The sequence below is a fragment of the Aquarana catesbeiana genome, linkage group LG10 (assembly GCF_042186555.1).
Source record: "Aquarana catesbeiana isolate 2022-GZ linkage group LG10, ASM4218655v1, whole genome shotgun sequence".
Taxonomy (NCBI): Eukaryota; Metazoa; Chordata; class Amphibia; order Anura; family Ranidae; genus Aquarana; species Aquarana catesbeiana.
Genome location: NC_133333.1, coordinates 216334423 through 216347928, shown reverse-complemented (window position 1 = coordinate 216347928; position 13506 = coordinate 216334423). Strand labels below are relative to the sequence as shown.

At 42.6% G+C, this 13506-nt stretch overlaps 1 protein-coding gene across 10 annotated transcripts in view; it reads left to right on the top strand.

Moving 5' to 3' along the window:
* The window catches only part of ARHGAP32 (Rho GTPase activating protein 32), a 352740-nt gene that overhangs the window by 203884 nt on the left and 135350 nt on the right, over positions 1-13506 (top strand). The window lies entirely within an intron of this gene.

The window sequence follows — 13506 nt, the reverse complement described above, 5'->3', positions numbered from 1 at the left end:
TTGGGAAATGGTAACGAATTTTGACAAATTGCTCTAGGCCACTGGTGAACAAAGTTCTTAAGGGGGCCTCAAGCGTGGCCCCTTGTCATCACCAGCACACGATATGCAGTGAATATAATGCTAAAGATAGCTGGGAGACATGTAACAGGACATGGTCAAATGTTATGGGCATGCAATGACAGATGGCAAGAGACTGCAAACGTGCTTTAGGAGTTGTTGGAGACTAGGTAGTCATACATTGGAGACATATGAGATTTCTGGAGATCACTACTATTACAGCCTCTTTACAAATCGATGCTTCCACATTTTTGTTCCCCTGAAGCCCCCTTTAAAAAGTACCTTGGACACATTTGAATTTACTCTTGGCAAGATCAGTTAGGCTCAATTCGCAAAGATTTAACGTATGTACTGTATAGGGCTCCTTAAAGTGGTGTTCCGGCCGAAATTATACTTTTTAAATAAAAATGCCCCTATAATACACAAGCTTAATGTATTCTAGTAAAGTTAGTCTGTAACTAAGGTCTGTTTTGTTAGTTTATAGCAGTAGTTTGTTATTTTATAAACTTACAGCAGGCCGTGGCCATCTTAAGTGTGGGCATCTGAAGCCAGACTGTATTTCTTCCTGGATCTCATCCTTGCAGATCTCGCACATGCTCAGTGCAGCACAAGCAGTGTAATAGGTTTCAGGCCAGGTTTCCATAGCAACGGCAGTTTCAGAGGAAGTTGCCGCCCCTTCCCAGAAGGCATTGCAAACAGGAAACGATGCGATGGGCCGCGGCCAGGGAGGAGGAAGTGAAAAATGAATACAGCAGATATACAGTAGGTGCTGAGAAAAAAAATTAAAAATATCCAATTCGTTTACAGTGCACAGTTTAGTGAGGGATGCTGAAGAGTTGTAAAAGTGGGTGGAACTCCACTTTAAAGTGGTCGTAAACCTAAGACATGAAATATGAAAAAAGCACATTCTATATATAGGAACAGGGCCCTCCTGTCCCTTCTGTATTGAACTGTATTGTAATTGTGCTGTCCCCCCTCTACATTGTAAAGCGCTGTACAAACTGCTGGCGCTATATAAATTGTGTATTATTATAATAATAATACTGTGTACTTGTCTCTCTCCCAAGCTCAGAGTGTCATTTCTCTCTGCTGCCTGGTTCCTCTGTTATTAAAGCAGAGGTCCACCCTAAAATAAAAAATGACGTTAAAATTCTACAAAAAATATCTAAAAAAAATTTGAAAAAAAAAAAACATTTTTTACTTACCAGAAACCCCTGTTGCTAGGCAGTCTTCCTAATCTGCCTCTTCCTATTCCGCTGCGCGTGAACTGACCCGTTCCTCCTCTTCGGTGAACTGACCCGTTGTATTCTGGGACATGTGTGTGTCCCAGAAAACAACAGGGCCATTCACAAAGCACTGCGCGACACACGCATGCGCGGTAGGAACGGGCAGTGACGCCGCAAGGCTCCACTGCCTGTTTCCCTTCGTTAGGATGGCGGCACCCGATCCGATGGACGGATTGGCCTCGGGGGCGATATTGCGGGCTCGCTGGACAGGTAAGTGCCCTTATTACAAGTCAGCAGCTACAGTGTTTGTAGTTGCTGACTTTTTTTTTTTTTTTAAACGACCGGACCTCCGCTTTAACATGACTCAGTTCTGGAAGCTTTTCCCGACACCAAGAGTGTTACTAAACCCACAACAGTAAAATCAGTCTGTATATGCAGTAAAGCATGCTTGTTATACTCACTGTGGAACCTGAGGGGTTAATCCTCTGCATTGTGTAAAAAGGCTGTTTGATCGTGTCTTCCATGATCCTCCCCTCCTTCCACTATCCCCTGATAATTTCCTGATAACACATAGTATATGGAGTCTGGCTGCACATGCTCTGTTTGGTGTGTATTGCTAGAGAGGTGGGAGAGTGCAGGTGATCAGCACAGGGCCAATCAGCACTGTCCAGGCAGAGTGTCAGGGCTCTTGCACTCTAATAGGACAGTCAGAAAACTCCTCCTACAAGCTTTAACCAGTGCTTGCCTGGACACTGATAGAAGTCACATGACTGCTATTAACTGCTAATGAGAAAAGGTATTTAGCAGTTTTATATTTACTAAAACTATTGCATTTCCATGTTCTGTGTACTTTGGGATACCAGATATAGTAAATGCAGGGTCCTGGGTTTTGTAACACTTTAAAATGGGGATGGAGGAGGGAGCTGCAGCACTCAGCCTGTGACTGTTATCCCCAGCTGTGCTTGTTCTTGTACTGTGTAAAAGGGGTGTACCGTTCCCTCCAATCAGGGCTCAGAACTGTCGGCTGCGTGAAGACTTCAGTTCCCCGCCCCTGCTGATAGAACTAAAGAGCAATGCTTTCTTCTGTGTATATTTAGAACAATCTACAGAAGAAATGGCTACAGATACACAGCTACAACCCATGTAGGAGGATCACCTGATGCTGGGTACAAGTACCACTTTAGCCATGTAATTATAATTTTCAAATCTTTTTGGAATACACTGAATACTTTCAGTTTTTTTCTTTATAAATACATTTGTCCTGGTTTGTTAGCTTTGCGAATTGAGACTTTTTTTAAAAGATCAAGGGAAAAAACATAAAAAGTAAAAAGAAATGGGAAATGTAGAAAACAAGTAAGATAGTGGGAAATAAAAGCCAGAACCCAGGTAAGGTAAAACTGACCACTGTCTGCAGGGGCTTTGAGTACTGTACAGTGCCAAGAGACTGCAAGTTGGGCTTCAGGACTGTAGGCATTCATTCCACATGTTTAAATCTGAGCTTAAAGTGATTGCAAAGGCTCATTTTTTTTCCCCTATAAAAATAACAAACATGTTATACTTACTTGCTCTGTGCAGTGGATTTGTACAGAGCAGCCTGGATCCTCCTCTTCTCGTGTCCCTCTTCTGTGATCCTGGTTCCTCCCTTGTGTTCTTTGCCCCCACAACAAGCAGCTTGCTATGGGGGCACCGAGCTGAGTCACAGCTCTCTATGTCCATTCAGACAGGGAGCCCCTGCGCCCCCCCCCCCCACTCTCCCCTGATTGGCTAGCTGACTTTTATTGACAGCAGCGGGAGCCAGTGGCACCGCTGCTGTGTCTCCGCCAATCAGAAGGGATAATCTTGGATGGCTTAGACATTCGTGGACATCGCTGGACAGAGAGGGACCTCAGGTAAGTGTTTTGGGGCTGCTGCACACAGAAGTCTTTTTATCTTAATGCATATAATGCATTAAAGGGATTGTAAACACTCAGTGTTTTTCACCTAAAGTGTTACGAAACCCACAACAGTAAAATCTGTCTGTATATACAGCATAGCATGCTTGTTATACTCACTGTGGAACTTAAGGGGTAAACCCTCTGCATTGTGTAAAAAGACTGTTTTATCCTGTATGCACAGATGCTTCCCTCCCTGCACTGTCTATCTGGGGAAGGCCAGCTAACACAGGCAGGGTAGCCGACCTGCACATGCTCAGTTGTGTCTTTTATGCTGGAGAGAACATTTACGTGTTCTCAGAGCTAGCCAGGTCACATGATATTGACATCACACATGTGGGTGTGTATACAGGCTGCAGTGGAAATCTCCTCCTACCTGAACTCTCAGCACTGGAGAAATTGCAGTTTATCAAGTATCCGTGGCATACAGATCATCCAAAAAGGTATATAGTGGCAGTATTTTAATGTAAAAAGAAGATTTATAAGCTGTGGGGGCGGGCGGATGAACTATTTTCATATTACTGGATTTAGTAACACTTTAATGCATTCCATACATTAAGGTGAAATACCTTCCATGCTGCAGCAGCCCCCCCCAGAGCCCCTCTTTTACTTACCTGAACCCGATCTTTCCAGTGACAGGGACGAGCACAGCAGCTCCAGCCACTGTCTCGGGGCCTCATTGGATAGATTGGGAGCAGCAGCAGCCATCGGCTCCCGCTGCAGTCAATCAAATCCGGTGACACAGGGGGCCGAGTCCTGCTGTCTGTTTCAATGGACGCAGCAGCAGGACTCTGCACGAGTGCCCCCTTGGAATGTGGGTCTCCGAGGGGGCACTCAAGAAGAGGAGGGCCCAGAAGAGGAGGATCGGGGCCACTCTGTGCAAAACCCTTGCACAGAGGAGATAAGTATAACATGTTTGTTGTTTAAAAAAAACAAAACAAACCTTTAGTATCACTTTAAGATAAAAAACCTTCTGCCTTTACAACCCCTTTAAAGTGTATGTGAGGCCAGTACAAGCACATTCCCCTTTAACCACTTGTTTTCCAGAGCCATTTTATAGTTTTTTTGTCATGTTAAAATGCACATTTTAGGTCTGAAGATTAGTTAAACCCCCCAAACAATATATATTTTCTGAAAGCAAAGACCTGAAAGAAGAAAATGGTAGTTTCAATTTTTTACGTCATATACAGTAGTTACATGGTTTATAAGATTGAAAGAAGTCACAGGACACATGATATTTGGGTACAACTCCTCTGCAGTACTTTTGGTGGCCTTTACACTTCCATATGGGATCCCATTGCCCACCATACAATTTTAACTCACTCCTGGCTGCTATAGCATAGAGTGTTTACAATCCCGGTTTACCAGCCACCATTTTTAAATGGCACTGGTAGACAAGTGGTTAAAGACCCCACAAGTTTAGAAGAACTGCACTTAGATCTCACGTCCTGTTGTGGGATGAAAACACATAACTTTTTTGTGGACTGGGAGGTGTCAACCTCTTCCCGTTGTCTTTTGCTAAACTACTCAAACCCTAGCAATCTGTAGTCCCAAGACAGGAACTGGGAGGGCTAATTACTTTCCTTGAGAAAACTCATGAAGTTTGCAGAGGTCAGCCCCAAGTTTCTGCCATGTTCATTAGGTATTTATTTGCACTAATTAAATGGATAGAACAAAACGCAATCAATGGCAAGTTAAAGGCTAAGTTCACCTTTTTTTTTTTTTAATTCCAGCTTCCCTATGCACCATTATAGCATTCATGTACTTTTTTTTGCAAAAATATCAAAGCTTTCCATAAAATTTACAGCCACGTACCTCCATCCATGATTCCAAACGTATCTATTGCTTCTGTCTTACGTCCTTACAGACTGTAGGTTATGACACAGGAAGGAGTTGACCAGCTGATATCATTAGCACACACCCTGCATCATCCACCCACCCATTCCCAGGTTCACGTTTTTTAAATGAAATGCAATCAATCAGTGATCACCCTTCTCACTAAATACACAATAAGATTGCATAATGTATGGCAATCTTTATACAAGTACATAGGAGGGAGTGGACAAAAACACTCAGCTGTCAAGCCCCATTCACATCTCTGCATAGCGGGAACTCGCATTCCCACATTTTTGTTTAGCGAGGGGGGGAGGTGTTTTTGAGCATTTTCACTCATCACACATTGAGCAGCTCATCCACCTGAATGGGCCACCCTGCACACAGCAATCACCCCAAAGACGCTTTAGAACTTTTTTTAAGAGTGGAGCTTGGTGCGTTTTTTACTGCGATTTTTGGTGCAGCGCATTTCTGAAATGCAGGAAATGCACAGATGTGAATGGAGCCTCATTGTTCTTGTGTTATCGCACCAATTTCACTTTCAGGCCCCATTCACATCTAGCATAGTGGGAGTGCATGTTTTGTGGCTCGTTTTTCCTGTGACACGCATAGGGCAGCTTGTTGATTTCAATGGGCTGTGCTATATGTGGCTTATGGGACATTTTGGCGTTTTGTGGGTTACGTGTTTTTACTGTGCGTTTTGCAGCATTTGCCACTCGTTTTTTCACATGGCAAAATGTGTGTTTGCTTCTGTGTTTGGTGTGTTGTTACCAATTAATGGCACTGGAAGCACAACTAGTAATTGTAGGTGTATAAAGGTGGCCATACACTATACAATCTGATTGTACTCCTTTAGATTTACCGAAGTACTATAATAGGAGGAAACGCCTATCTAGCCAATCACTCTGTATCCAATCAGGGAGGCCCTTGCACTACATAATTGATGGCAGATCTAAAGCCACATATAGCACAGCCCATTTAAATCAGCAAGCTGTCCTATGCGTGTCACAGGAAAAACAAAACACAAATCGTACGCTCCCACTATGCTAGATGTGAATGGGGCCTGAAAGTGAAATTGGAGCGATAACACAACAACAATGAGGCTCCATTCACATCTGCGTGTTTCCTTGCATTTCAAAAATTGCCTGCACCAAAAATCACAGTAAAAAACGCACCAAGCTCCACTCTAAAAAAAAAAAAAAAAAAAAAAAAAAGTTCTGAAGCTTCTTTGGGGAGATTGCTGTGTGTAGGGCGCTATGTGTAATTTTCTGAAGGCATTGTATTCTCCACTAGGTGACGCTGTTTTTGAAACCTACCAGTTGTGTTGGTCAGTGGTGCTTTTTCTATAGCGGTAGCCTGCTGTTCATTATACGGAAGGTTCAGGATCTATGGGATGTCTTATGGTGGAGCTACATGTGCTGCTGTCAGACTTCTTTTTATAGCATATTTTTTTTTCCTGGTGGTTAATGGTTGTATCTAATCCCATCTTTAGTGACATTCCGGTGATATCTCGTTATTTTGGAGTCAGCTGTCTGGGTTCTTGGAATGAATTCCATGTGGGATGTTAATGTAAAATGATGGCTGTGAGGAAATAGTTCAGATAACTGCAGCTCTCTGAGGAAATGACATTTTACTTTGCCAGTGAAGGGGGCATAGAGCGGTCTCCATCCACCCGGCATGGAGCGAACTCTGTCCATACAGAGAACACTGCCCATTGCCATGTGTCAGCCATGACCTGGGTTGGCCAGGCTGTGATGATGTGCTAATTATTACTTCTATATGTCTGGCAATGAGTCTGCCTTTGCCTTTGGTTTAACCATTCTGTGTACATTCACTCACATCTCTGGATTACAAAGTTTTGTAGAAATATCAAATGTCCTTTTTTTTTTTTTTTTTTTTTTAACGAACAGAATGTTCAAAAGACAAAAAGGTCAATGCATGATACAAAATTTGTCCAACATGTACCAAATCAATAGACCTAGTACAGGCAAGTTTTAAGACAAGGAATAATGTGTACATCAACAATGCGACAATTCACATCTATACAGTTGGGTTCTGTCCTCATTCTACTTTAGCTAGAGCCACAGCTAGCACTGCGGTCCTATATGCCAAGATTCTGCAGCATGGCGTTACTCCTACCTGTGCCGTCCATGGCTGCCATATCTTATTAAATTTCTTAGGGCAGTTCCTATTAATGTAGGTTAATTTGTAAAGTGGAAGAACAGCATTTATTGACTTTTCCCAAGATCCTACTGAGGGGCGGGGGGGGCGGGGCATTCCAACGCAGTACAATTTCCCTCTTTCGAGGTCTCTGATCATCGTCCTGGATACCCAGAAGCACCAGTTCTGGGGAGACAGGAAGAGTCTCAGTTGGAGGCGGCCATTGACAGAGTTTACTAATTCCCCCCAATATCTGGCAATCTTCGGACAGCTCCAGAACATGTGAAAATATGTCGTTTTTTGTCACTTTGTAGGCGCATGCAATTTAAAGGGTTGGCGTATCTGGCATCTATTTTCTCGACACAACCTCATCTTTTATATTGTACCAACAAATTGAGGATTATATTGTGTTTTCAGTAATATAGGTGTATTTTTCACAGAAAATATACATTTGGATAAAATTGTGATTTTTGTGTGATATAAACAATTTTTATGTACCAAATGTGTATTTGGGGGAAAAAATTATGCTGACGGTGAAAGGGTTAAGGTCCTTGTTCCCAGTCTCTTGTGGTTTTTTTAGTCATCTCTTGACCATACTGTATAGGTAACAGCTAGTTGGGGCACCTCCTATGCTCGGAGGATGTTTACCTCCTTGTTGGTAACGTGCCTTTGCATACAAGGTGGGTCTACAGTGCCTGTCATCCTGCTGTCATTAGTGCAGATCACAAGAGCCAACCAAATACAGGGATCGTAGTAAACAAAAGTAGTAAACATCAGCCTTCTCCTTCCTCCCACAGAGACTTTGTGTGTGAGAGGAAGGAAAATCCTGTAATACATCTCCTGATCGCAGCAGCAATGCCTTCTCTACAGCAGTGGAAGCCTATATTTAACATGGAAAAAAAGGAGATCCCCTTGTTCACACTGAGTTAGAATTAAGACTATTTAGTCAACTTCATCAGTTACCTAATTAAAGTCTCTGCTACTGAAATCACAATAGGAAGGATTGTTCAGTAGCGATAACATGTTCTGTGACACGCACCACATTTTTTTTCTGGCTTTCCAAACCTCCTGAGCTATCCCCCTAGGAAGGTGTCACTGCAGACAGCCAATCATAAGCAGCAAAGGCATTTTCTACCCTACTGCCAAATGTACTGCATACATGCAGCTGTGGGCGGAGAATGCCTCTGCTGCATATGATTGGTGGTCCGCAGTGACACATTCCTAGTAGGATAGCTCAGGAGATTTGGACTTGTGTCCGAACACACCTGAGCTTATCCCTGCTTTCACACAGATTAATAGGCTCCATTCACACCTGGGCATAGCAGAAACAAGCGTTTCTGCCCACATTTCTGCACACGTGCTAAAACGTGTGACATGCTTGCAGTGTCATTATGTCTTAATGGCACCGCAAACATAGCTAGCAAGTTTTCTGCGTGACAAAACACACAAAAAACACGTGACGCAAAATGTGCTGGGCTCACGTCTAAAATTTGGTACATGAGCTTCTTTAGCATGTTTTTGGAGAGAAAAAAAGGCCCATTCAAGTGAATAACACCGCTCTAAAAATGCGCTATAAAACACACCAAAAAAGCACTACAAGCACAATGCGGTAGCATCGCTCAAGTGTGAACGGGGCCATATACTTGGTATAGTTTTTTTGGGGGGTTTTTTCTTTCTTTTGTTTTCCAAAGAAATGTAGCAAAATACTTTTTGGTGTAAAATTATGAAGAAGTGTTGTTTTTTTCCAATGGTTTATTACAGAAAGTAAGGGTAACATTTTTTTTTTCCCTTTTTTTGTATCGTAATTTTTTTTTTTCTTAAATAGTGGTTATTCAATAGCACCAAAAGAAAGCTCTATCTTTCTCAAAACATTTATATATAATTCATTTGAGTACAGTGTTGCATGATGGAGTCAGACTGATTGTCAGTCAAACAATCACAGTACTGAAAACTGGAAAATAGCCTGGTAATGAGATGGTATAAAGGTAAAGAACAAATAATACATTAAATGTATCTGCATTGAGGGATTACATCCTTTGGCGTTCTGCAATAGTCCTGGATGTGTGTAATGACACATTGTTGTGGGTGACACGTGCACATTGTTCCAGCTTCAGTTATTTGCATACATCTCCCTTCCTGCCTGTCTCTTGTCTTCCTGGTAAAGGGCTGTTGATTTTACATTTTATTTTTTCCGGCTGTCATTATTGTACACACTTCATCTCTGAGACAGAAATTCCCAGATCCCACTGCTGTAAATCACTGTGTTTTCACTATAGGATAACCGTGCCTTGTTTGTGAAGTTCCTCATCTCTCCAGGTCATGGTATACCTCGTAGTAGTTAGTCACATTCCACTGGGCTTGTTCTGTTATGTTAAAAGACATTTGCAGCTTCTCCAAGCCGCTTTTTCAGTTCTAATAGAAGAAACTTGAACGTGACTAACTACTGCTAGCAATAAAAGTGTACGTTTATGTTGTGAGGGTTCGAAATGTAACCAGAATATCCACCACTGCTACGAACATCCATATCTTCATAGAGCTTCTCAGTATTTTTTGCCTTTGTGGCCAAATAGATTTCTCGTCAGATTTGGATGGATGTTGGGGGGAAATCAGCAAAGCTAAATGAACAACTTTCTGGCACCCCTTTAACACAGCCTGTGCCTAAGGCCCCTTTCACACATGTGGACCTTTTGTCCATTTTATTATCCATCTGTTGATGGATGAAAAATGGACATCAATGCATCTCTATGGAAAAGCGGATGTAAATGGATGAAGATCCATTTACATCCGCTTCTGTCAGCATCCATTTTTGGAACGGATCAAAGCCCTATTTTTCTTCCATTAAAAAAACACATTGGACGAAATATGGATGTAAGCGGACAAACGCTCCGTTTTTGCATGTAAGAATAGCTCCGAGACCCAAGTGATTAAGGCCTCTCTAGCTGGCCAATGGAAAAAAACTAATGGAAAAATGGATGACAAACTGATGACAACCCTTCATACGTTTTTTCTTTGACTGAACTGATGAAATGAATGGTCCACCACATGTGTGAAAGCGGCCTAATTCATGGCAGCTGTGTGCCAGATTTTAGTACAGACACGTGTGTCAGAGTCAGGTATTTCTTACTAATACCACTTTTACATTCTGTTGCTATGGCTGCAACAGATTCTAAAAGCATCGCCACCAGCTCTCAGCTAGGTGAACTTAAGACCAACGCTGAGTTAGTGTACAGAGAGATGCCAGTGCACAAAGCTAGGCATATTTGCTGGAAATCGGTTATTGTCGTGACAGCTTCCCTCACAATGTTAGTGGGCTGATAGGATGCAGGAGGCTGCCAGTGCCCTAGCAACCAGTGACATAGCCCCAGCTCCATGCAGCTGTGAGATTCTGCGACAGCTGAAAGTAAACAAAGGAACAAGGATACTGGCTAACATTGTTCCCCAGATATAGCCATAATTGGGCAAGGATACCAGCATGCACCCAACCCCTTTTTTGCTTTTAGTTGTCAACCAGGGAATCTCCCAGGCGGAGGCTGAATGGGGCTGAGGATAAGTCATCTATTGTTCTGACGCCGTCAACTTCACAGCTGGCAGTGTCCTAGCTATTAAGGGGCTAAACATGCCCTGGGGACACGGTGTCTATCTTTGGTATGGACACTTCAGCCTCCGTGTCACCCCCTCCATGCGAGAGGTTCATGTACCTTTTCCCGGCAGGTATATGAATCTGTCACCCATATCAAAATTTGGTGAAGGAATAGATTGCAAAGAGTGTATAAGACACTATATTCCCCCAAAATATAGCTGAAATTCTCTGTGCAGCTTTGTCAGAGAATAGAATTGTATGATGATCATGTCCAGTGGTCGGTCATGTTGGGGTGTAGTGTTCTATGTATGGAGTGTAATAGAATTGTATTATGATCATGTCCAGTGGTCAGTCATTTTGGGGATGTAGCATTCTATGTGTAATTGAATTGTATTATTCAAGTGGTGTTCCGGCCTCGGAGAAACAAAATTAAAAGTCAGCAGCTACAAATACTGTAGCTGCTGACTTTTAATATGACACTTACCTGTCCAGGGAGCCTGCGATGTTGGCACCCCAGCTGATTTTTGGATTGGCTCTCGGGTGTTGTCGCCGCCATTTGTGGTAAGGGAAACCAGCAGTGAAGGCTTTCGGCTTCACAGCTGGTCCCTACTGTGCATGTGCGAAGCTCTCTGCGCTTTCTAACGAGCCGGGCGGCGGAGGAAGGAGGAGGGGGACGGAACTTCCGAGGAACGGCGCCGTGGCACAATCTCCCGGAAGTGGGGACAGGTACCCCTCAAAAACAGGTACCTATCCCCCCCCCCCCAAAAGGTGCCAAATGTGGCGGAGGAGGGGAGGAAGCAGAACAGCGAAGCTTCCACTTTTGGGTGGAACTCCGTTTTAAGGCCTCATGCACACAGGACATTTTCTTTCCTCTCCTTTGACGCCTTTGCTCCTGACAGGTAAAAAAAGCGGTTTAAAACACGCCTAAAGCTGTGTTTTGCACACCCATTTAGGCACAACAAGCGTTTGGGTGTTCTTTGATTCCATTGGCCAAAATATAAAATATTGATTTATTCTGGCCATTGAAATGAACGAACACTCAAGTGCTAAATACACTTACAGTTTAGGCGTGCTTACATGCGTTCAGGCACGTTCAGCATTTTTTCAGCCCAAAGGCTCTTGTTTTTTTTTCTTTTTTTTTTTTTCCTATTAAACCCTGAACTTTCCTCTTCTAATACGCCCGTAAACGTCTATGTGTGCATGACCACATAGAGTTGCGATTACAAGCTGAGGCTGGTATTTAAGCTGCATGAGGCCTTATTGTGTAAGGTCCTAGGAAAAGTTTGAATTGTCCTGTTCAATCTGCACATATATTGTGAATTGGCGCCTTGCCTAGCAGTAATATTGTTTATATGTTTTGTTACTGTAATTAAGGTTTTCTCGCTCTCAGTACTTTATTGGGGTGGTTCAGGGAGATTCCTACTTTGCAGCCTGATAAAACAACATTTTACACATGTTCAGTTTATAATCTTTTATGTGAAGATTTATGGGCATTGTGAAGAGATTATGAGACTGCTGGAGGAAAGGCGTGCGCGTGTGTTTTTTAGGTATAATAATTTAATCTTGTTTATCTGCAAATGGATATATGAGATCAATTTAGAGCTGATAAATTATATTGGGAACATATTAGGTGGTGATAATGGGAAAATACAAACTATCAGGTTGTATAACTGCAGCCTTGTGGATCATGTTGGAGATGATGATTCACATTTTCGTAGTTTGGGAGTCATCAGAAGGTGCAGATTCAACATTCGTGGTTGGTTTTATTTCCTGACCCCCACTGTGTTTTCATGTCAGATGTGGGGTCGGTGAGAGACAATCACTTCCAGCCATCAGATCTCTATTATAGCAATCAAAATATTTCACAGAACAATTTATTTTCAGCCTGAAGGAAGAGTCTGTAATTTGGCCTCCGACTTCCTCGTGTTCTTTCCCCATTCTGTCCTTGTTATGGTGTCAGTGGGTGCAGTACAGGTATTGAGGAGGAAGCCACGGCACTGTGCGTGTTGGGTCATATATATACCGAATTTCTCAACACTGACTGGCTTAAATACCATAATGCAGAATATAATCTTAGACTGTGACATAGACACGGCCTGGAATGATTCTTTGCCTCTATACTCCTCAAGTGAGGAATGTCGGTTTGCAGCAATTCTGTTTTAATATTTCTGGCCTAGGAAGATGTAGATTGCAGACAGAACTGCACAGCTGAGCTGAACAAAACCCACAAATTTCCTGTGAATGACTACAGAACACATGAGAGATTATCTGATGCAATGTATAAAAATGTCCCAGATGACCAGTCACAGGAATGTATAGCTTAGAGCCACGTAGCCATCCAGTTTTTACCCAGAATTCTTTGTGGATTACTGGCCATTGTGCAACTTATTGTCAGTAATACACGGGGGACGTTCCATTGCCAAGAAAGGGCAATGTTTCACTTATCTGTAAATACGATAACCCCCCTCCCATTCCTCCAAACACCCCTGATATTCACAGAATACAACACTCAGATACGTGAGAAGAAAATCTGCCCACACATGAAGTTATTATACAACGTACTTAAATTATAACTAAAGGCAAATCTTTTTTGTTGTTATGGATAGAGTGAAGAGGGATTGGTAAAGTTTTTATTGCTGTCTGTGCCCCCATTAAGGAGATTCCCCCTCTCTATTTGTCCTGTTTACCATTATCATTGAAGGTGAAAGTAAAAGAAAAC